The 24,036-nt window shown below is 44.9% G+C and overlaps 1 long non-coding RNA gene and 1 other non-coding gene across 3 annotated transcripts in view; both read left to right on the top strand.

Annotated features, from left to right (window-relative positions):
• The first annotated feature begins 3,263 nt into the window (after positions 1–3,263).
• On the top strand, positions 3,264–3,336 carry TRNAK-CUU (transfer RNA lysine (anticodon CUU)). The gene has a single exon. It is a non-coding gene; the product is annotated as a tRNA-Lys (tRNA).
• A 6,476-nt stretch (positions 3,337–9,812) lies between these two features.
• The window catches only part of LOC135230776 (uncharacterized), a 19,501-nt gene continuing 5,277 nt past the window's right edge, over positions 9,813–24,036 (top strand). The window contains exons 1-2 of one of the 2 annotated variants that reach the window (XR_010321484.1): positions 9,833–9,958; positions 10,281–10,471. This is a non-coding gene — a long non-coding RNA (uncharacterized LOC135230776). Of the gene's footprint in view, positions 10,472–24,036 lie in introns of both variants that reach the window. The other variant, XR_010321483.1, reaches the window with a different exon arrangement.

Here is a 24,036-nt window from a genome sequence, read left to right as displayed (position 1 = left end):
TATTGAACTCAAGTGAAAAACATTTAAACGTATGCCTTCCACTTTTGACAAAGACGGACTAACCAAAAACAAACCCGTTGCCCTGGAGTAGATTCCGACTGATAAAAAAACAAAACAAAACCAGCAAACCTATAAAACAGAACAGAACTGCTCCACAGGGTTTTCAATGCTGTGGTCTTTACGGAAGCTGATTTTCACATCTTTCTCCCTCTGCCACATCTTTCTCCCGCACAGCGACTGGTGGGTTCCAACTTCCGACTTTGGGTTAGCAGGCGAGCGCGCTTAACCACTGTGGAAACGGGGCTCCTGAACAAAAAAAGACGAATTTTATGAAAGACTGGTTTTCAAAACACTGGAAATCAGGCAACAAGTTTGACCAACCCTTGAAAACCAGGAAGCGAACAAGGTGAGCCCTAAGATAGCCCCAGCATAGTGGCTCTTCTGCAATTGCTCTTCCAGACTGTACCCTATAGAAATACCTGCACAAGTCGCCAAAGCTATGTGTACAAGAATGATGAAAGTGTTCATACAATAAATAATGGTACAAATAAACAATGGGAAAAGCCCTTTTAATGATGATGATTTTCTTCTTTCAAGCATTTCCGGATTCCCAGGCGCATTCCTAATTTGTGTTCAATGACTCTTCTGGGAGGATCTGAGAGGACAGGAGGGTAACGGAGCTCTCTGCTTCCCGGGGTGGCCTCGAACTTCCAACCTTTCAGTTCAAATCCGGACGCGTTAAGGGGCTGCGCCACAGAGCCTTCAGTAGCCAGTGTTCCTGGTCTGAATAAACAGGGATTTCTCACTAACCACGATGCCGCCCGCTTTCCGCGGCACAACTGCGCAGGTTTCGCAGCCTCGAAAAACGAGAAGAACTGGGGCCACAAATCGCGTTCTTCTTCACATTTGAAACCTGTGCTTTGGGTGAGTCTCAAGCAGGAAGAGCTGCCTAATTGCCTTCGCCCCTCCTTGCTCCTCTCCGGCCTCAGAAGCCAGCGACCACCGGAGACCCCCTACTCTGCGACCCCCGCCTGACCCGGGCCGGGCCCACGACAGGCTTAGACCCCCGGGCTTCGGCTCGTCCATTCCCGTTTTCTGCTCCGCCTTCGCCAGCCGGACCGCGCCTCCTGACGTCCCCGGCTGAACTTGGTTGCTGTGGTTGGGGCAGGAACTGGGAAAATAACAGGGGAAAGGGGAACAGCGAAGACGAGCGAAGGACAGCAGGAAGGCGTGGGTGAAGACGAGACCTCCAGGTGAATGCTTTTACTTCAAAAATGTTCAAGGAAACGCATCATCTGTCACCAAGTTTATGGCATGCGGTGATCAGATAGTGAGTGGTTGGTACTCTTCGTCGTGGCCGCAGTACCCTCGCGAACTGACTCCTCTTGAGGTCTGCCTTCAATTCTTGAGCAGTCTGCACCCCTTCTATGAGGCCATAGAGCGGCAGCACTCAGAGCTGCGAGTCAGCAGAAGAGAAAGAAATCCCGATAGTGCACAAACCTGGGGTCTGGTCATTCGGAAACTACAGACGTTCTCCACGAGTTAGGAGAAGGTGAAATGCTGCCTCTCGCTGAGTCTAATGAGAGTGTGCTCATAACCATTTTTCTGACTGAGATATTTCAGCTATCAACATGACTTTTTTAGACCAAAGAAGAATGAATTTGTAGGGAGTTTAAATCATAATCCACATAATACACAATCTTATCCCCATCCTCCATCCCCCGTGTTTATCTTAACAGTTAATTCATCAAATGTAACTCACATAGTGTGACATGTAAAAACCTTAACTGGACGGCTCATTAAAATGGAAAATGTAACCATCACCCAGATCGAGTTATAGAAAATTTCCATCATCCCAGCAAGGTCTGTAGAACCCTTTGCCAATCAATCTCCGCTTACTTATTCACTCTTATGATTTCTATCACCAGAAGTTAGTTTTGCCTTCTCTTGGATTTCACATTAATTAAGGTATATCTTGTTTTTTTTTTTTTTTTAGTACCCGGCTTTTTTTTTTTTTTTCAGTCAAGCAGCGTCGCGGTTTTGAAATAGATTGATCCACATTGTTGCCTGCCTGCTTCACTAGTTAATTTCTACAATATTAATGCAGGTTATTCCAAAGTGTGAATACACGAATACTGATGGGCAGTTGGGTTATTTCTACTGTTTCCTCGTGACCAAGGCTGCATGACTACTTTTGGATGAGTCTCTTGTGGACGTGTGCATCCATTTCCCTTGAGGACTTAAGTACCGTCATTCTGTGCGGTGGCTTTGATGGAATACTGGTTAGGTCTCTGCGTTGTGGCCTCAACAACGTCAGTTCAAATCCCAGTCACGGCAGGTAATTGCAACTTCTTTCGGCAGACTTACCTTTTAAAAGTTGTAATTCTGCTTTTGCTGGAGGCAGCCTCTCGGAAGCCCAGTCTAAGAACTGGTGAATAATACTTTCTACCACCCACACGTAGAGACGCTTCAGGGCAAAATGAAAATCCGCGGGAGCAGTAACCAAGGCTGCAAGGACAGTCTCCTTCGGCCTTCCCGGGAGCAGCGGAGAGGACCCTTTCAGGGGATGACCCCAAAGCTCACCGCTTCTTTCAGAGATTGGAGATCTGAACGCTCTGGGGAGAGGAGCCAAGGATCCCGCGAGCAAGTACGCACGAGGCCCTGAATCCGATCTGAGTTTAAAACTCGGTGGGACATTTATATGCAAAGTATATGCTCTTTTATTCAGTCCACACAAAATTTTAGTATTTAAAAACAAAATTGTGCTCCCAAATATATAGTGTATTGGACCTGCTTTCCAATAACACTTGCTCTCTTCCTTCGGCCCCCTCCCCCACCATGGTTTAGGGGAGAAAATGGTTTTGGACTGGGAAGAAGGAGCTTGGGCTGCAGCTCCAAGGTCCAGGACCAAGAGTTTCCGCTCCCTTCCTGCTCCTCCTGGTTGTTTGCAGCATTCATTCCCCTCCCCTCGTGCTCTATCGGTGTCTGAGTCCTCAAAACCGGGTTCTCAGAGTGTCCGGGTCCAGAAGGAATTTTCAAGAAATACTGGGGTTTCAGGACTCTCGATTCCCACGTCCGGTGAGTCCACTCGACCCTGCGTAAACTCTGTCTTTGAGCCTCAAGTTTTTCAGTGGTAACAGGTAGAGATTGCGTCCATGAAAATCTACACCGAGGGGTTACTTTCACACTGAGGAATAATTTAGACCATTGACTCAAGCCCTCTAAAGACAATGATATTTATGTAGAAAAGGAATGACTTCAGTGCCCGACTAGCTCAGTCGGTAGAGCATGAGACTCTTAATCTCAGGGTCGTGGGTTCGAGCCCCACGTTGGGCGGGTGCTTTTGCCCTCCAGCCCATTGTTAAAAAATCTTCTCTAGTCGCTGACCTACAGGATATTTAAAAAAAGAAAAACCCGTTGCCATCGAGTGAGTTACAACTTATAGTGGCGCTGCGGAACATAGTAGAACTGCCCCATAGGGTTTCCAAGAACCGCTGGTGGATTTGAACTGCGGACCTTTTGATTAGACGCGGAGGTCGTAACCACTTAACGACCTCAGCTCCACCAACGGAATTAAAAAAAAAATTTTTTTTTTTACGGAATTAGGAGCTTCTAAATTGCTCGTTGCTGCCACTGAGACTTCCTCTCACTTATTTTGGAAATGTTATTAGGGGTGACCACTCCCTGGAGACGGACATCATGCTGGTTGTGGGTCTGTGAAGAAGAAAAAGATCCTCAACGATGTGGACTGATCTAGTGGCTACAAGAATGGACTCAAACATAGCAACGATTGTGAGCATGCTGCAGGACCTGGCAGTGTTTCATTCCGTTGTACATTCTGTGACCAAGAGTCGGAACCCACTCGAGGGCACCTAACAACAGCAACAGTATATTTTCAACACATCAGGAAAAAAAAAAATAGAGAGAGAGAGAAGAAAAATGTATTTTAGTGCGTGTGGTGAAAACACACATAACAAAACCTATGCCTATTCAAGGATTTTTACAACTCGGTGACATTGATTACAATCTTCAAGCTGTGCAACCATTCTCACCATCCTTTTCCCAATCATTTTGCTGGGAAATGATTTATCCTTAAACATAAAAAGTGATTCTCCCAGAACAAGAGATCTTGGAGGCATGTAAAGAAGAGCCCTGAGGCTTGTGAAGAACTACCCTGAGACCATCTCTCCACTTGCCTCCCTATCTTCCCAGGGAGGCAGTCATGGGACAGTTTCTCATTGCGTTCCAGGTTCTGATGAGATTCGAGGTTTTATGTTCTGTTCACCCTCAGGCTATAGCTGCAAACTATAAAACTGCTTAGCTGCTGTCTAAAATTGGCATATCACCAACAGGTATCCCACAGCTCTTGTTGGAGTCATCAGGCCCCTTTTGTTCCCAAGTCTTCCTTTTTGGTGTGTGGGATTAGAACCAAGGCACCTTTGGCTACATCTCCTTTTGTTGTTTATATAAGTAATAAATTGTCTGAATCTAAACCACCCAGGCCTTGGCCTTGTTTGGTGTGATGGATCACTTTTGTGTGGCCTTTCTAGACATGATCTTTTAACTCCCAGCCAAGTGACTGGGCGGGACTGGGTAATAAGGTAATTGTGGCCAACCAAGGGGATTGGTTTGTTTTGCCATCTTGGGGGACTGAAATGAGCCACCCCAGAGATAGGAAAGAGAGAATACCACTACCGATAAGGGAGAACAGCCAGGAGCCCGCATGACTTTTGGACCTGGCATCCTTGCTCTTAGTAGCTCCTGGAAGCAGGAATCTAATCTGTTACTTCCCTAATAAACCTCATAATCATGAGTATGGTCTATGAGTTCTGTGTGGCCACTGCAATGAATTATTGACCCAACAAAGAAGTAGAGAGCACCATAGGAGGGACTGTTTGTGACAAAATTGGTAAAGATGCAAAGAGAGGAGATGTCAGATCTCTGTCTCATAGCAATCAACCTTGGGCTGTTAATCTTGATTCTCCTTTCCCCTTGTGAAGTTAGAGGAGGTCAGACACCACCCCCACACCATTCTTACACTTTGCTGCTGTGGGCTTGACAAATTTGTTTATGATTTTTTTTATTGCCATATGAATTTTTAAAATTTTTGTGTACTTAAATGTATCAATCTTTCCCTTAAGAATTCTGAGTTTTCTGTCAGGCTTAGAAAGGCTTTTCAAGTATTTTACCAGTTTCTTGTCTTTTGACTTCTGTATGGGAATGGCTTTGCCTATGAGACTATGAAATTTTCACTGGAGGTAGTTTTGAAGGAAGAAGGGTGTACTTATTCTTCTGCTAATGAGTTGACTAGAGGCACAATTAGCTCCCAGATAATTCTGTGGCACATTCCCTGAGGTTCTCTGAAAGCCTTACCTGCTGAGAGTTGAGGGAATTTCCTGGGACCTCCAGCTCAAGATGACTGGACTCTGTCTAAGAGGGGAATGCAGTCACCAAAAGATGGTGCAACATCCCAGGACTAACAACAGTGAAGAGTCATTACAATCCCTAGACCTGGTGGGGCAAGGAAAGAGAGATACTTCTGGAACCTGGAAGAAGTTGTAGTTGTAGCTGAGTCTGCAGCTGTCATAGAGTGTCCCTGGACAAAAGCTGTGGACTTCATGGAGGGAACACAACCTCTGCCAGCCTGCAGGGAATAAGTACTCCCTACATCATATTCTTGCCACCCTTCTATCTCCAATTAATGCATCCCATTGGCTGCATCCATGAAGAATGAAATGGGCAAGGGAAACTTCTTATGCAGGGGTCAGCCTCCTGGGACATAAAATGGAGTGGATAATGGTGAGAATGGATCTAGAAGGACAGATGCAGAATACCCAGCACACACCACTTTTTCATTCTTAAGACTTTGTTGTGATTAATTCTGTCATTGGCTGAATCTGGCTGTCAAATAAGCTTTTTTTTTTTTCTTGAAAGTCTTTATTTCCACAATGGGTTTGCTGTCTTTGGGCCCGTATCACATCGTGACTGGAAAGCTATCTATCTGTATGTACTCATTTGATTCACTCTTTCTTTCACTCAGATCATTATAAGCACTGAGATAAATTTTCCACCAATCTAAACCAGAGACTGCACCAGCCGGAGACCAGGAGCACTAGACGGTGCCCAGCTACCACTAATGACTGCCCTATCAGGGAGCACAACAGAGAGTTTCCTGGACACAGCAGGAGAAAATATAGACCAGAATGCTAATTTACATAAAAAGACCAGACTTAATGGTCTGACAGAGACTGGAGGAACCCCTGAAACTACTGCCCCTGGACACTCTGTTAACCCAGAACTAAAACCATTCCTGAAGCCCACTCCTCAGAGAAAGATTAGACACGAGTATAAAACAAAAGGTAATACATGTGAGGAGCATGTTTCCTAGTTCAATCAGATACACGAGACCAAAGGGGCGGCTCCTGTCTAGAGGAAGGATGAGAAGGCAGGAAGAGACAGAAACTGGTCCAGTGGACACAGCGAACCCAGGGGCAGAAAGGGGGAGTGTGTGGTCACATTGTGGGGATTGCAACAAATGTCACAAAACAATACATGTATAAATTTTTGAATGAGAAATTAACTTGAGCTGTAAACTTCACCTAAAGCACAGTAAAAATAAATGAATAAATAAGTAAATAAAGGGAAACAGCTAAACAACAACAAAAATTTCCACAGATCATTGTCAGAACCTTTATATTTTTGTCAGAGTCTTCCTCTTTCATTAAAATAAAGTTCTGTAGCCAATGTATGTTTCGAATAGCATAACTGGATTCTCTTTTTCACAAAAAAACTAATGGTAGTGCTTCTAGAAATGCGAATGCTGGATTTTTTTTTAAATTAGCATCTCTGGGCCTCTAGCTCAGAGAAGACTGGAAAAACCTAGGGAAGAGGAAACGAAAGAAAATCCTGTGGAACTTCTCTGCATTATGAGGTGTTAAGAAGTCCTTAAAGAATGTGGCTTCCCCAGGCTCTCAGAGGACAGGCTATGATTGTGGGTCAATGGCCTGCCTTGTGGCTCCAGCATCCTGTGGTCAGCTTTGAGTCACAGCAGGTCAGTATGGTCTGGTTTGTCTGAGGATTCTAATATATACTTTTAAGTCAGTCATTTATTTTTTAATAAAAGTAATAAAATCATGCTTGCAGTAAAACAAACAACTCCGTAATATGTAAAGAAGGAATGAAATTTCCCGTTTCTCAATACCAATCTTAAGAGGTAATTCTCGTTACTATTTTGCTACATGGCCTTTATCAATTATATGGTTGAAGCGGTGATTGAGCGAGGTGCTAGTAGATGCTGTTGAGCCAAGAGACCGCAGGAAACCCTCAGTCTTACCGTGACAATAATCTGTCCGCCCTGATCGACGGAATAAGGAATGGTAACATTTTTATGGGGTTTTCATCCCACTCAGAGAATTCTTATAAACTGAGGGAGAGCACGTGGCTTAGGCTAAAGTCCTAATGTGTTCTTTCTTTCTTTCTTTCTTTCTCCTAAGCCTTAACTGGATATTATCTTGTTATTTCAGAAATACTTGGATGATAGGAGTCAAACAAAAAGAGGTGGGAGGGAGAAAGCAAGACAGGCGTGAGGGACTCCTCCTCTTCATGAGTCAGCCTCACCAGTGATGTATCATTTGTGAAACAGAGATTAGAGAGAGCCTCACTCCTGTGCTTTTGCTCCACTCTCCTAAACACTTTTTGGACTTCATCACATAGTCTGTATTTCAGACAATGAGGTTACTATTTGTTCAGTCCCTGGGAACTAGCAGCTTAAGTAGAGACACTGAAAATGTTCTCACCACATGTGCCTTTCTATATACTCCCTGGATTTTCTACTGTCAACCATATGACAATCCCTCTGGGAGGAAAAGATCACAGAAGTACAAAAAAAAAAAAAAAAAAGTCCTACACCCACCTCTGTGACTCTTCCTAAGAACTTGCAACCTGGTCACTATGTAAGCATTTTAGACATTCGAGGGATGTCTCTTTAATATTATCACCCAATCTTCTAAATGTATCAAAGTAGGAATTAGCTCTAGGTAAAATTGTATGAGAATCTACCTTCATATTTCCTATGACAATTATTGTTAGCTACTTGTCCACCCTAGCTCACCAGACAAGATTTTATAGCAAGCACCACATACCAGCACGGACCAAACAAGTCCCCAGGCACAGTAGAACACCCTCTAGCATTAAGTTCCCCCAAATAAAGTCTCAAGGATGCAATTGCTCCTCTACTTGCCACAGAAAATAAGAAAAAAATCTATTATTCGAAGTCCTGATCTGATGAAAAATTAAACTTAAAAGTCTTCCGTTTCCTATTTGTATTTGCCTCTGTTCCAAACGCGAAGGTCCCACTCACTATAGAGGCTGGATGTGTTCTGGGTTCCTCAGCATCTGCAGCCTGGGCTCTCTGTCACGGGATCGATGGGAACAGGGTTACCTCTGTCCACACCTCTGCAGTCAGGCCAATGCAAGCTCAAACCCCTCCTGGGAACCACTTTTCCAGAATCCCAGGGGTCAGGAGAATACAGAAGAACAACACAGAGCCAGCCTGTCATCCACAAAATTCCTAATGTGTGAAACCAGCAAGCAATAGCATTCTCCAAGCAAAAGTGATGGGTTTCCGCTGCTATTAAAATGCCAGATACTGTGTTGCCCAGAAAAGAGCTTTCTCTCAGAATGTGGGGATATGACTAGGTACAGCCCCTTTGGAGGGCAATTTGACACGAACTAGCAAAATCAGAAATGCACAAATACCTTGATCAGGCAACACCACATCTGGGAATCCATTTGAGAGAAATTCTTGCACACCTGATTAAAAATATCCCTATAAGCTGTCCTCTGAACAATTATTTATGACAATAAACATTAGAACCAATGGCATGTCCATCAATTAAGAAATACTTAAATATACAATGGTCTATCTGTACTATGAAAGGATATGCAGTTGTGAAAAGGGCGGGGTGGATAACAATGGTCATGATCATGTCACTGAGAACAATTATAATAGCTGACGTCACTGACCATTTATTAAGCGCTCAAATGCTTTATGGGCCTCTCATCAAAATCTAGGTTTGCCCCTTTTTATATGTGAAGAAATAGACACCCCCAAAACATTCGATAACTTTTTCAAGGCCCCACCGTGGCAGAACCAAGCATTTCCTCACAGAGCTTGCAACTGCACCACAGATGTGGGGTTTTCTTATTCTCCATTATCGGGATTTTTCAGGTTTCGGGATGCGTAGTATAAAACCTCAGCGTCAGGAAGTGAGAGAATCCGTGCAGTGGCTCTGGAATAAGTAAACTCCAAAGCTGACTTCGCGGGCTTTGTGGAAATATATTTTTTTGCAGAAAAATTCCTCCTTTAGTCAGTTTTATGGGACTTGAATCTTGGCGCAGAAAATTTTGGCGTCTGATTCAAAGTTGATAAAGGTCCAGGGCACTTTGAGAATAAAAGTTGCGAAAAGCCTAAGGCTGCTAATAAGCAACTAAGAAGAGTGTAAAGTAAAGCACAGCCTCACTGAGTGGGCTCGAACCACCAGCCTTTCGGTTAACAGCTGAACGCGCTGACCCACTGCGCCACAGAGACCCAGGGGGCCCGTTTTTCAAACTTACTATCTGATGTCAGGAATTGCCCTTTAACCTCAGGCTGGGGACATCTTAACATTGTTCTGGCCTGTCCAACCGCGCGCGCTCCAGAACTTGTAGCATCCTAAGAGACACTTAGGCCGAGTCTTGCCATTGGACAAGTTTGGGAGACTCGGACACCTGTGGCCTAGAGCAGCGGGAGACGCACACTGGCTGCTCACCTCCAGTAGGGGAGGAAGTGCGATAAACCACTGCCCAGCAGGACTCTGCGTTTTGAGGCCACGGAGATCAGCCCCAGCCTCCTCGCCCCGGGTCCACACCCCACCGCACCCCGCCTTGCGCCCTGGACTTTGGGAGGAATGCTGAGAAAGTAACCAAGTGCAATGTGAAGTGTATTATTGTCAGGGGCAACCTTAGGGGTACTGATAAGGAATTAGGAAGAACGGAGCGTCAGAGTAAGCTTCATACCAGTTTAAATTGAGTAAAGCTCATTGTTTACTAAGAGCGGGGCAATGTACAGCTGTAACTTTAATTCCATGTGGAATTGCAAAACCAGTATAGCTTTGTAGCCCTTTGTTTGCTACTTCCACACTTGCATTCTCTCTCTCTTTTTTTTTTGGCTCGATAATAAACTTCAGTTATGTTTATTAATAAGCGTATTCCTTTTACTTTTGGTTTCGTATTTCCCCCAGAGCCTTCGGAGAGGAAGTGAAGAACTCGCAGCTCCAGACCACGCAGTGAAGAAGGGGAGGCAGAGAAACAGTAGGTGCACTTGGAGTCGCGGGAGATTTCTCCTGTGCCTAAAGAACTGGGAGAAAAGGACCCACGATCGTCTTGCAAAGCTCGCAAACTCCAGTAGCAGCACTAAGAGGGTGCATCCGTGGTAAGTCTAGGTATCACTTCATGGGGTGGGTTGAAAGAGACCCTTAGATCCTGGTCGTCCTTTCTTTCCAGGGACGCCTGGAGGAAAAGGACACAGGTGAAGGCCATTCTCAGAGGCCAAGGGAGGGTGGAGTGGCTACCACAGTCAGATGCCTGCTCCCTGCAGCAGTTTCTATCTACTGCCCAGCTCCCCTCTTGTGCTCTGAAGCAAGACGTTCAGGGGCCTGGACAGTGACTTAGTCCCTGCCAACCCAGGAACCGAGGAAATCCACTAAACTCCCGGCAAACCTCACTTTGCTCATCAGCAACGCTCCAAGGTTGACTGTGGTCTTTGCCCAGGTATCTTACATTTCGGCAACTGATCTCAGGCTGCTAGCTAGGGAGAAGAGAAGCTCGCAGCTTTTCATCATCCTGCTTGTTGGGTCTGCATCACTCAGGGCTTCTAATTTCCAACTCTTTAGTACCGCCCAGCTTCCAGCCAGTGTCTTTTATTTGGATAGGGGTATGGCTGCTCCTGGGGCCATGTGAATCCCTGTGGTGGCCATGAGGAGTCCTGAGGTCCTTCCTTTTGGAACTCTGCTCCTGGGAACTACTGCTTTTTTTTTTTTGGCCAGTGAAGAAAAATGATGTCTGAAACTTGCAATTTCCCTGAGACCGACTGAACTTAAGATTTCTTATTTTGGACTACCCCAATTCTGGGGTCTTGGGTCTATGGTGCTTCCTATGCTCGGGGGGTTGGTGCTATCTCAGTCTCCTATCGGACTTGGAAGACTCACAAAGATAACTAGATTTGAAAGTCGCTTCTTTTGGTCATTCTAAATATTCTATTCTATGCATTAAAAGCCATTATTCCAAGAAAGTTGTACAGGCTTCAACAGGCCCCTAAAACGGGTCCCCACGGAAGAAAGTTTACCTTGTATGGGAGAGAAGATGCAGTGGGGCCAGGCCTCGGCTCCGCCCTGCCTAGACAGCGATGGAGAAGATTATCCAGAGGGAGGTTCAGAGGGAAGAGGGACAGGATTGTGAGAATGAAAAGAAAGATGATAAAGATCCCACCTATTCACTGTGCCTATTCACTGGCCCAAGTAAAGACAGCTTGTCTGTCTGGGCCTCTCCTCCCCACCTTGGCCCCTCATTCCTCCACCTATCTCTCCATTCTGGGAATGCCATCATTTTCTACTGCACCTGCCCAGCCTAGGCCCAGACCTCTCTAACAGGACCAGTGTTGGTTCCTTACAGGTCTCCTTTTGCCAGTCATCTCTTTTGTGGTCCTAGCAGAGTCAGAAGTATTGAATTGTCCCCAGAGAATGGGATATTCAGCCTGGGTATTGTGAGACCATCGTGCTGAAAGTAAACCCAGCAGTCCCAGGTCATTTTTTATTGTACTCATTAAGAAAACAAAAACCCTTGGTCCAGTTCATTTGTAAATGTGGAAAATGATCTTCAAGTTATTTTGAAATCAGTAACACATGTGATTAAACCCTCCTTTGAAAAGGCACTGACAAGAATCAGTAGTTGGTGTGGAAAAGCCCCGTTTTAAAGGTGGTCTGCTATAGCCTTCTGTTCACCTGCAGCTATGACATGGTAACTGCTCCCAGATTAGTCTTCTTCCTTTAAACCACCATAACAGTGACAAAATATGTGAGGCACCAGTTTACAGACGTTGGACAGAAGCAGTGCAAGACTGTGATCCCTGAGAGATGGTTCAGAAGAACTCCTGATGGTCATACAGCAAGCTGAAATCCCAGCAGAGCATGCTGTTCACATGGGGAGGAAGAGATCAGAGTTAGGACAGATTAGAGCACCAGAAGGGAGAAAACTATTTAGAGGTCAATTTTCAGAATTCCATACGGGGGCCCTCTGCAGGTTATTTGCTGAGTGCTGGGCTGCTCATGTGCAAGAAGGTACTACCCAAGGCTTGCCAGAGGACAGATGCTACAGGATGGAGAACAGAACAGAGGTCCTAGAGGTCATACCAGGCAATGTTGGAATTCAAGCTTTGTTAACAACTCTTTACCACTCTGAGCATCCAGCTGAGACTCTCTCCAGAAAGACTGTACTTTACGAGCACAACCCATACCCTAATGTAAGGTCTACTGTTGACAGGCCCTAACAAAGCTGCAAACCAAGCCCTGATAAGAGCTGCATGAGGGACAGTGTTTGGAGGCTGAGTTCCAACAAGTTAGAGGGTTTTGGTAAACACCTTGAGCTTTCCACAGATTGGCCTTAAAGCCTAAATCCAGTCCTACACAAGTTCAAGGTAATCAGCCAGTAATCAAAATTGCCGCCAAATCAATTCCAATGCATAGCGACCCTATATGACAGAGTAGAACTGCCCCACAAGGTCTCCTAGAACAAAAACTGATACTCTGGAGAAAGATATCATAATACATATCAGAATACACTACAGTGTATCATTCAAAGTGTCTAGTAATTAAAAAATACTAAACATTCAAAGAAACATGTGACCCATATTCAAAGGGAAAAATAAGTCAATAGAAACCAACTCTTAACTCAAAGATGTTCCAGATGCTAGATTTAGCAGACTTGGAAATAGCTATTGCACACACACACAGAAAACGTGATGTCAATGAGTGATCTGATAGACAATCTCAACGGAGCTGTGAAAACAATCAAAAGAAACCAAATGGAAATTCTAGGACTGCCCAAAGGGCTCATAAACAAAGTGGCCTTGCAGCAGGGATAGAAATTATGCATGGGCTCAGTGACATGGGCTTCCACTCACCAAGGCTAGTCTAGCTACAGCCACTACTGAGTGCCCAAAACCAACAGTGGAAAACAATTCTGAGTCCCTGATACGACATCTGTCTCCAGTGGAGGAGGGGGGGCGCTATGAGCCAGCCACATGATGGCGCGTTGAGCACACAGGATCCATGATGGATAATGTTTTGTATCAACTTGGTTAGGTTATGATTCTCAGTGGTTTGGCAGACTTTGGACATACTGCTTTTTCATAATGTAATATAGTGTAATCACTTCCATGATGTGATCTCATGTGATCAGCCAATCAGTTGTAAGAGGACTTTTCTCAGAGGTGTGGCCTGTATCCACTATATATGGATTTTCCCTCACAAAACTTATCCAACTCCCCCCAGATTGCCTGATAATAGGAGGTGGTCTTTCTAGCCTGGCCAGGGCCCATCTGAGTCACTTTATTAGCATAAACCTTCAGGTGTGGTCTGGAGACCTATAGTAAACAAATCCATTGTCCATTCCAACTCATAGTGACCCCAGAGGGCAGAGTAGAACTGCCCCATAGAGTTTCCAAGGAGAGCCTGGTGGATTCAAACTGCCACAAGGCCACCAGGGTTAACTAGTAAACAAAGGAATCTCAATTACTTAGCAAATTCCCAGGGTTTAGAGTTATCTCAAGGACCTCTGGTGGGGCAGGGGTTAAGTGCTGGGTTGCTAACCCAAAGGTCAGTAGTCAATCCACCAGCCACTCCAATGGAGAAAGTTGTGTCAATCTGCTTCCACAAGGATTTACAACCTTGGAAACTCTATTGGGCCGGTCTACCCTGTACTACATAAATGTATTTATGAGTTGGAATCGACTTGACAGCAATGGTTTGTTTTTTGTTTTTGTTTTGGTGTTGGTTTTTCATTTAGAGTTCTCTCTCAGAAAACAAGGACAAAGATCAAATTCCTTGAATGAAGTTAAATTCTTTACCCTACAGTATACTATAGAAAACACCTGCAAATCAGTGAATGATATATTGAGAAATTGGAATGTAATGCAGGTGGTCAAGCTCTTAGAAAACAGACTGTGGCTGTATAAGTATCGGACCTCTGTCTTGTAGCTTCAAGAGCGTGTGGTCAATTTTGAGTTACAACAGATGAAGTTAGTCCGATTTGTCTAGGTGTGTAAATGTTAAACATGGTTAATTGTTTTACTGTAAATCTGACAAATATTTGCTTGTTGTAAGAAAAGCTTACAAAAAAAAAAAAGGGTATTAGAAGAAAATGAAAGTGATCCTGCCTCCTGAACCCACTCCCCACATAAACCACTGCTGACATACCTTTATATATTACACATAGGAAGCTGTGGGGACTTTGGAGTATAATAGGTGGAGTTCGGCCAAGGGACCCAGGAAGTCCCAAGTCCTGTCCTGACAATCGTCTGCCCTCCCTGGGAATGAGAAGTGGGTGAAGGCAAAGAAAAGGAAATAAAACTATCGTTTGCAGAAATTTCACCTTGGGACAGGAAAGTCTGGTAAATAAGGCAGAGTTGGTGGTTTATGACGGAGCTTAAAGAGCTGTGCTGTTGCTCTAAACCCAAAGTGAATTTTACCTCATTTCCTGAGGTGTGAATGAAATGATTATTTATTTTTATTTTTTTATTTTTTTGCCGTGGAGTTCAACTGAAAGCAACCCTATATTACAGAGTAGAACTGCCCCCATAGGGTTTCCAAGGAGCGGCTAGTGAATTTGAACTTCCAACCTTTTGGGTTACCAGCCAAACTCTTAAACACTGGCCACCAGGGCTCCAAATAAAATGATAGAAGTCAATAAAATAGAGGGGCAGAGAGGGACAAGACCGGTGAGTCCACTCACACAAGTCAACCATACTCAGGTCCTGTCTGAGGAGGGCCATGAGATTAGTCCGTGGAAAATAGGGATGCTAAGTGAGTATTTACACACCTCTGTTGAGATGAGTTGGAATCGACTCAACGGCAATGGGTTTGGTTTTTTGTTTTTTATTGAGATAGTCATATATATGAGTTGGAATCAACTCAACAGCAGTGGCATTGGGTTTGGTTTTTCATTGAGATACTCATAGATACAAGTCAAAAGGGACCCGACAGTAATGGATTTGAGGCTTGGCATGGCATGCAGTCAGCAGCTTCTGAGGGGGTTCCATGGTGTAATGGTGAGCACGCTGGACTCTGAATCTGCAACCGAGTTCAAATCTCAATGGGACCTTAGTGTTTAAGACAAATCAATAATGTTTTTTAAAAACTCTTTGAAGAGTGAATGAAACTTGCTACGCCCCCTCCCGTGTCCCCCTCCTGATGGTCATTTAGGAGTGAGAAAGATTTCAGGCTGGGAGCGAAAAAGCAGGATGGGAACCCCAGGCTCCACGGAGCGAGAGCTGCTTCAGATCCCCTCCTGCTCCCCGCGGCCTTCTGTGCCTCACAGCTGTGTCCCCTCCTCCGCTTGTCTCCGCCTCAGAAACTGAGCTTCCAGAAACCCTCAGAAAACAGCTGAGGAAGGAGGAGAGACAGGAAAGAACAGAGGGAGAATAGGAAAGATAAAGGGAGAAAGTAGGGAATGGCAGGCAGAGGAAAAGGTCGTTCACCGCAGCAGCGGTTTCTTCAGTTGCTGGACGTGGACCACCACAGCTCCTCCCTCATGAACGTTCGCATCCCTTCCTGTCCGACCCCAGAATCGGGTTCCACCGATAAACCTCAAAGCTGCTTGCCTGGCATTTGTTCTTGCAAAGTTTCCTTTCACTGTATGGAGGGGTGAGGTGGGTTAAGTTGGTTGGCAAGTGAGTGGAAGCCGAGTGGAGCGCCTTGTGGGTTCCCTTGGTGTTGACTAGCAGGTGGTGCATCCACCCACCCAAAGGCACACCGTTTTTCCCCTTGAGGGTTGTCTGCAGGGCCTGGAGTGGAAAACTGGAAAATCAAGGTGTAACAATGTTTCTTCAGAGTTACGGAGAGAAATAGCCAGATAATTGATTATGTGAGTTGAAAGTGATTATCTCTGGAAAACAAGAAATCATGGGAAGGAATCAGGGGAGTACTGTTTTTCATAACAAAAATAAAAGGGTCAGCGAAAAAGAGGAAGACCCTCAACAAGACGGATTGACACAGTGGCTGCCACACTGGACACAAGAATAACAACAGTTGTGACGACGGTGCATAACATGCTGTTGTACATAGGGTCGCTATGAGTCCAAACTGACAACGACAACAAATAAAAATAATTTATCTTTTGGTAGAATGTTTTTAAAGCTCATCGTTTGTTATTTGAATGGAAATTTCGATGTAGTCATATGTATCACTCTAAAGATGCTGGAGTTTGTCACATTCTACAGTCCTTTCACTGTAAGATTATAAAAACTTTATTGGGGACAATTCGGAAGCAAACTACCAATCATCATTCCCCTTTTCATGAGCTGGGAAGATGGACTAATAAACTCAAAGATCCTGCCACATATAACTGTCTCAGTAGCTCATGCTCTGAAGCATCAACAACTGAGAGGACTGGACGTGATCTAGTGTAAACAGTCCTGAGACCAAGGAAATCCATTAACCTCTGCAAATCTCAGCTTCCTCATCAGCAACTCGCTAAAGCTTGCCTTCAGTGTTGGCTCAGATATAACTGGGCAATATTCCTTGCTAAGGAGAAGAGAAGCCCTCAGTTCTTACTTATCAACGTAGCTCAGTCCATAGGCCACACAATTTCTCATTTTAAGGTCCTGCACATTGCCTAGTTTTCATTGTATCTACCCTTGATGGACCTCTTTGGTATCCTCTTTGGTATCCAGTGGCTCCTCGGGTTGTACAGATAGATCCCTATGTGCTGTCTCCACAGCGGCCACAAGGAGGGACCAGGACCCTTCCCCTTGGAACTATTGCTATCTATTCAAGTGTTTTTTTTTTTTTTTTCTGTCTCTCCAGCTGCTCTGTTGGGAGGACTCCAATTACATGGATATTAGGCCACTTGATGTTTTCTCACAGGTCAATCATGCTCTGTTGTTTTCATTTTTAGTTCTCTTTTCCCTCTAGGTTTCATTTTGGATAATTTATGTTGCTATGTCTCCTACAGTGTCCAATTAACTGATAATATCGGCCAGCGTATTTTTCAATTCTAGAAGTTCTGTTTGAGTCACATATATATATGTATATACATATGTCTTTCATATCTCTCCTCATCAAGCTCGTGCTTTCATTCATTTTTCTGAACATACGCAGTGTGTTTATAATAGCTGTTTTAATATTTTGTCTACCGAGTCTATCATCTTAAGTTATGTCTGTGTCTGTTTCTATTGATTGGTTTTTCTCATGGTTATGAATCATATTTTCCTGCACCAGGAATCCACTTCTTTGCATAGCCAATAATTGTTACTAGATGTCAGCTATTATGAGTTTCATGTTAAGTATTTAAAAATATATATCCTTTATATAATTCTTTAAATATTTTTGGAATTTGCTCTGGGATGCCGTTAAGTTGCTTGGAAACAGTTTGATGCTTTCCAGGCTGCCTTTTAAGCTTTGGTAGGTTTGGAGGTGGGTTTAGAACATCCTTAGTCTAAGGCTAATGTGGACACAGTGTTGAGGTATTACCCTCCTGAAGACTCTCCTTCATGCCACATGTATTAGTTGCTCTTTCCATTCAGGCTGGTGTGAGCGCACACTCACAGGGGCTCAGTCTGAGCTCTGTCCTATACTTCCTGTGGTTCAGTGCCTCCAAAGAGCTGTTTCACATATATTTTGTCTTGTCTTCTAGTAGTTTAAGGTAGAAAAGTAAATACCATCTCTGTTACTCCATCATGGCCCAGAGAAGAAACCTGTACACTTCTGTTAGAGTTCACAATTAAGGGGAAAAAAACTTATCTTCAACGTTATTTCATATCTTCCATTTTATACCTAATAGGCAAACTGTGGTGGCGCAGCGGTTAAGTGCTAAGGCTCCTCACCAAAAGGTCTGCAGTTCAAATCCACCAGGTGCTCCCTGGAAACTTTATGCGGCAGTCCTACTCTGTCCTAGGGGGTCGCTATGAGTTGGAACTAACTCGACGGCAATAGGTTTGGCTTTTCTTGGGTATACCTAATATGTGCCACACACTATGCTCTGTGGATTATTATATCATCCCATTAACCTATACAATAACTGTACGAGACAGTTAATACTATTATTTTCAATATGAGACTTGAAAATTGAAGGAGCTGGCCAGAGGTCAAACAGAAGTCAAGTAGTGGTGCCAGGACTAGAAGGGAGGCCTTCCCAGAGGTAGTGCCCCTAGCTACAGACCAGACCAAAGATCTTTGTAATAACCTTGGTATATCTGATATGCCTGGAATCCAGTATCCAAGGAGATTCTAGCCACCGTGTGGATAGACTCCTTTTGGTCAGAAACTCCTCCCTCAGGGAGCCAGAGCATAGCTTAGCCCTTAAGCTCTGACTGACTAAAGCCCTTAAACTCTCTGCAAACCCATGTTTTCTCATTGCAAAGGTACTGAAAATGGACTTCGGTCTTAATTCACATATTTTATATTTGGGCAAGGGAACCTCCTGCTGCTGGGGAGAAAGTTCAGAGCTCTTCTTCACCGAGCTGTATCAGTCTGTAGGATGCACGGCTTGTAGTTTCAACGTCTTCAACACTCACCTTGGCATCTTGCACGTTTTAGCTGGTTTTCTTTGTACCTGCCCTTGTCTTCTCCCCCTTCCCCTCCCCCCCAGCCCCCCCCCCCTTACCCTCCATAGCATCTTCTGGGGCCTTGCAGATCTCTGTGTGCTGTGCCAGCAGTAGCCACGAGGGGGCGCCATAGTCCTCCGTGCCTTTTCCCAGTTTGGCTAGTGAAGAAGGATTCGAGATTATTTCAATTTACTAAGACCCTGTGGCTCAGAAGTGAGAGCAAGGTGAGACCACACCCTGCGAAGGGTTGGCAAAATGCCCCCACCTGCCAGCACAAGACCTAGGGTTTTCTTCTAAAGTATCGTTTGATATTCAGCATTTTCACATCAGGAAACATCTGAAGTTATTTCCGACGGTGAGAAGATAATGTTCTAATTTATTTAAATTCCTGGAGGCCCTGGGAGGCCCTGGGTGGCAAAAATAGTCAAACACTCGACTACCAGACCAAAGGTTGGTGTTGCAAATCCACCCAGAGGCACCTCGGAAGACAGACCGGCAGTCTGCTTCTGAAGGACCACAGCTTTGAAAACCCTGTGGAGCAGTTCTACTCCGCACACATGTGGTCGTGATGAATAGGAATCAACTTGACAGCAACTAGCAACAACGACATCTACAATTTCCACCATCACTGAAAGAGAGGGCATCTTATAGGGAGTTCCTAATTTTCCAATCTCCTGATGCGTGTGAGGTGCAAATCTGAGGCAGAGAGAGAGCTAATGCTGTCTGCCTACAAAGGAGGTACGAGAGGGCTTGAGCAGAGGGGTGGTGGAAGAGGAACCTGGAGCCAGAAAAATAAAGAGGCTGCTTTTGAGGTGAGGGGTGCTGTAAAAAAGTGGGGACAGCGGTATCAGCATCAGCGTCTGTCAAAATTCAAGGGGGTTTTGGGAATGACCAGGATCAGCCCAAAGCTCATTTCCATGAGGTGGCAGTCAGACAAACCTCTATCCTCCAACCGTTTTACCAATTCTGACAGCAGCCATCCCTCCCGCAGCACTCTGTACTTCTCTCTGGGTTCGATGATCCATTTCAACGGCCACACAGAACTCACAGACCACACTTACAGTTTAGTGGTTTATTAAGGAAGTAACAGGGTACAACTCAGGATCAGGATCTGGAAGCACGTAAGCAAAGTCTCCCTTCTTCAGGGCAGGATATCTCTCTCAGCTCCTCTCAGCCATTCAGGGCTTCTCTTGGCTCTGCTGTCTGTCACCACCGATTCTGCCACTGGGCCCCTCCCGGGCCGGTCGCCATCTTCAGCGGTATACCCCTTGACCTGTGTTACACCTCTTTTAAGAGGTTCTTTACCTGTTCTCTCTCTCTCTCTCTGCTGTTTCTCTCTTCTTTCTTCCTGTCTGAAAGACCTCTGTGGGGTTAACTGTATATATATACAAGTTCCTCATCAATTTCAAGGCATGGCCCTCCCACCGGGGCCATGAATTCAACAAGCCCCTCTCAGTAGGCCACAGACACTTCATTTGCATAGTAGACTACAGATGCTCTATTTGCAAAGCCTATAGTCATTGTATTTGCATGGTACATTGACCAATCCTGCAAGGTGCATACTAATTACAGGGCAGGCTGCATGCAGCTCAGGGCCAGACAAAAAGTATCAAACCTCAAGTTGTTTACAGCTTACTCAGGAAATGTCAAGCAACCTGAACAAAAGTAACAAACCCTGGGGGTAGAAAACTAGGGCAAAAGTTAACGCCTGAGGCCTTCGTGGGGGTGGGGGGGTGGGGAGGAGGAATCTCTCAAGCTCTTTTACCAAAGAAGCAAGGCAAAAGGTCACATAAAGGATCTCGTGTCACCACAGGTGTGTTGGCATGTTATCTGGAGAGAGCTGTCTGCCAGTAGATGTAGGACTTGGGAGCAAGACCTCAAGCAGGGCAGCTGTCACCCAAGGAAAGAAGTCTGAGGGAAGTTTAGATATTTAAAGGGCATTTGATGAAGTGTTGCCACCTGGTTTGTGATACCAGTGCTCTTTCTCATCTCTACAAAAAAGGCATCAAAGTGGGCTTGATGCGCTTCTTATGCATGGTGGGTATGAATATGGAATTAGATACATAAATTTTTTTTTTTTTTTAGTCATATTAAAATACTCATCCTTGTACCACCTAAAATTATCTCAAGTACTACCAGTGCTACCCATACCACATACAGGGAAACTGGCTATTTAAAAGAAGAAAAAAAAAAGAGCCCCACCTGGGGGTACAAAGTTACTTGCTGTGATGGAATCTCCTAATGCGACCTCTCCGGCCAAGGGCACAAAAACCACTAAGTACCAAGGAAAAGTAGCCCATCATAATTCTTCCGAGAAGAATTAGAGAGCTAGACGGATCTCCAAAAACTATTGCAGGCACCCTCTTTCTCATTTACAGACAGAGAAGCTGGTTCTGAGTTGAGGTCCGTGACTTCCCCAAGGTATGTGGCAAGGCTGGTGCTGATGGAGCAAGTTCTTGGTCCCCCTGAGTCTGGGAAGATGTAGCTAGGATGCAGGTGGATTCACTCAGGACAAGGCCCCAGCACAAGAGCCTACTGGTGGGACATTTGAGACTGAGACCCAGGATCTTAGGGCTGTATATTTTCAGAGCGATCCTACCAGAAAGCCCATTCTTATACTCTCAGGTCAATGAGGAATTTCAAGTCTCTGTCCTTTTACTAAGATTGATGTTCCAGTCTCCAAACCCTGGGCACTTTTTTCTACCTTACACCTTTTTTCTTAGATTTTTAAGCAGATTTTGGTACCTGAAATTCTCAGGAGTAAAGGGATTACAGCTAATTTCTTTCAACATCGATTGAATTCACCTGACGTCTTCACGGGCTGGTTGGAATCCACATTCTTTCCTCCTTTCTTTTTTTGCTTCACTGTAAACTATAACGCCACGGCAATCTCAGTATCAATTTCTCTGTGGAAAAGAATCTAGCTAAGCAATCAAGAAATGCACATAAATTGCAGGCATTTATTGTAATAGAATAGAAGTCTGACAAGCAAACAAAATGCTTTGACTGTTCAGCAACTGACCACCAATCTCTGGGTGTCTTCATGTGACTTGAGGGTCTGAAATTTAGGTCAACAGGAGCTGGAGCTTCTTGAAGCTGGAAATCATTTATGAGGAGGAACATGTCTTTGCTACTGAGGACTGTGGGTTCTGGGTAAACCTAAAAATACAAACCCCAAAGTCATTGACTGAGTCTGGATTGAGATAATGGATAAAGTCAGAGACCACAATTAGTAGCTAATGAAGAACTTTCAAAGAAAGGGAAAGCTATATGCAAAGGTACTCTCCACCTGTCATCTCCTATAGGTTCTGGTTCTTCTCTGCATAGAGAAGAGTATTTGAATTCTTAGTGACACCTGGCCGTGGACCTCCCTCCACGCAGGGCCAGCCTCATCATGGGCACGTGACCTGTACAGTCACCGAGGGCCCCACACTCAGAAGGATCCTCATGCTTGGTTTAATGTTCTGCTGTCATCATCTTGGAATTATTTATAAGTTTATCTTTGAACTTGTGTTTTGTAAGTGAAATTCAGTTAGACAAGGAAGCGGGCACGTGAGTAGAGGAAATGCGCACAATACATCTGTCTGCCGCAGTTCCTCGCTGGCTCATTTACACACAGCAATCTTGATAACCCCATGAGCACAGAATTAAGGTGCACCGACAATGCGTGGAGGTTCAGCGAGACTGAAAGTCACTTCTAGGTGTCAAGCACAAGACAAGGCAGAGTACCAAGGCATGACAGATCCAGACGGAAAAGAAAAAAAAAAAAAAGATCCTTTTTTACATTCAGATAGTTTATTACTTACACGGGCAGTGAAAGGAAAAGCTGTAAAAGGTGCCAGCTCCTCATGGCCCTCTCCTAAGTCGACACTCAAAAAAGATGGCCAGATCACTGCAACAGAAGTAACTGGAAGCTCTGTTGCTGAGGAGTCAATGCCTCGCTGCAGCTGAGCAGTTTTATGTCCTATGGCTGTGCCCTAAGGAGGGCTAGGTGAAAAGTCCCACTCCTCACTGGAAGCAGGGAGGTGGACGGGAAAACTGTCTAGCGGCGGCCTCCCACAAGAAAGAGAGGCAGATGAGAAGAGGGTCAAGCTCCTCACAAGACTGTCTGTCCTATGTTCCTGGGCGGAGGACTTGGTGTCTTGGTCATCTAGTGCTGCCGTAACAGAAATACCCCAAGTGGATGGCTTTAACAAAGAGAAGTTTATTCTCTCACGGTCTCGTAGGTTTCAAGTCCAAATTCAGGGTGTCACCTTCAGGGGACGGTTTTCTCTCTCTGTCGGCTCTGGAGGAAGATTCCTTCTCACCAATCTTCCCCTGGGTGGGGAGCCTCTCAGGCGCAGGGACCCTAGGGTCCAAAGGACACGTTCTGCTCCTGCTGCTGCCTTCTTGGTGATATGAGGTCCCCATTCTCTGCTTCTTTCCATTTGCTTTTATCTCTTTATATCTTCTCCCTCCCACACCCCAGGAAAACTCCCTTTACCTTGGATCAGGGATGTGACCTGGGTAAGGGTGGTGTTAAGATCCCACCCTAATCCTCTTTTGACATAAAATTACAATCACATAATGGGGGACAACCACAGAATACTGGGAATCATGGCCTAACCAAGATGACACCTGTTTCGGGGGGGGGGGGGACACAATTCAATCCATGACACTTGGGTTCTGGCCTATGTGGACATGTACAAGGTGGGCAGAACACCATGGCAGAGCTGCTCCCCTCCCTCCAGGGGTGTGTCTAAAACTGATGGGAGCACTAAGAGCCCTGGGGAGAAATGCTTTCTTGTCAACCAGAACTTGTTTCAGGATCTTCAGGCTGTGAAAACAGATAGGATTTTTTTTACTGATATTAAGAAGAACGTCAGCCACGGAATTCTCCCTCCCTCTAGTGTTAGGGATTGAATTGTGTCCCCCAAAGAGATATCTTGGAAGTTCTAACCCCTGTACCTGTGAACGTGACCTTTTTGGGGGTAATAAGGTCTTTGTTTGAAGACAAACCCACTGCGGTGGAGTCAATTGCCGACTCATAGCGACTGTATAGGACCGAGAAGAAAACTGCCCCGTAGGGTTTCCGAGGCTGTAAATCTTTTTTTTTTTAATTGCTTTTTAGGTGAAAGTTTACCGCACAAATTAGTTTCTCGTTCAAAAATTTATACACAAATTGTTTTGTGACATTGGTT

The sequence above is a fragment of the Loxodonta africana genome, chromosome 3 (assembly GCF_030014295.1).
Source record: "Loxodonta africana isolate mLoxAfr1 chromosome 3, mLoxAfr1.hap2, whole genome shotgun sequence".
In the NCBI taxonomy this organism is placed as follows: domain Eukaryota; kingdom Metazoa; phylum Chordata; class Mammalia; order Proboscidea; family Elephantidae; genus Loxodonta; species Loxodonta africana.
This window is presented reverse-complemented; position numbering and strand designations above follow the sequence as displayed.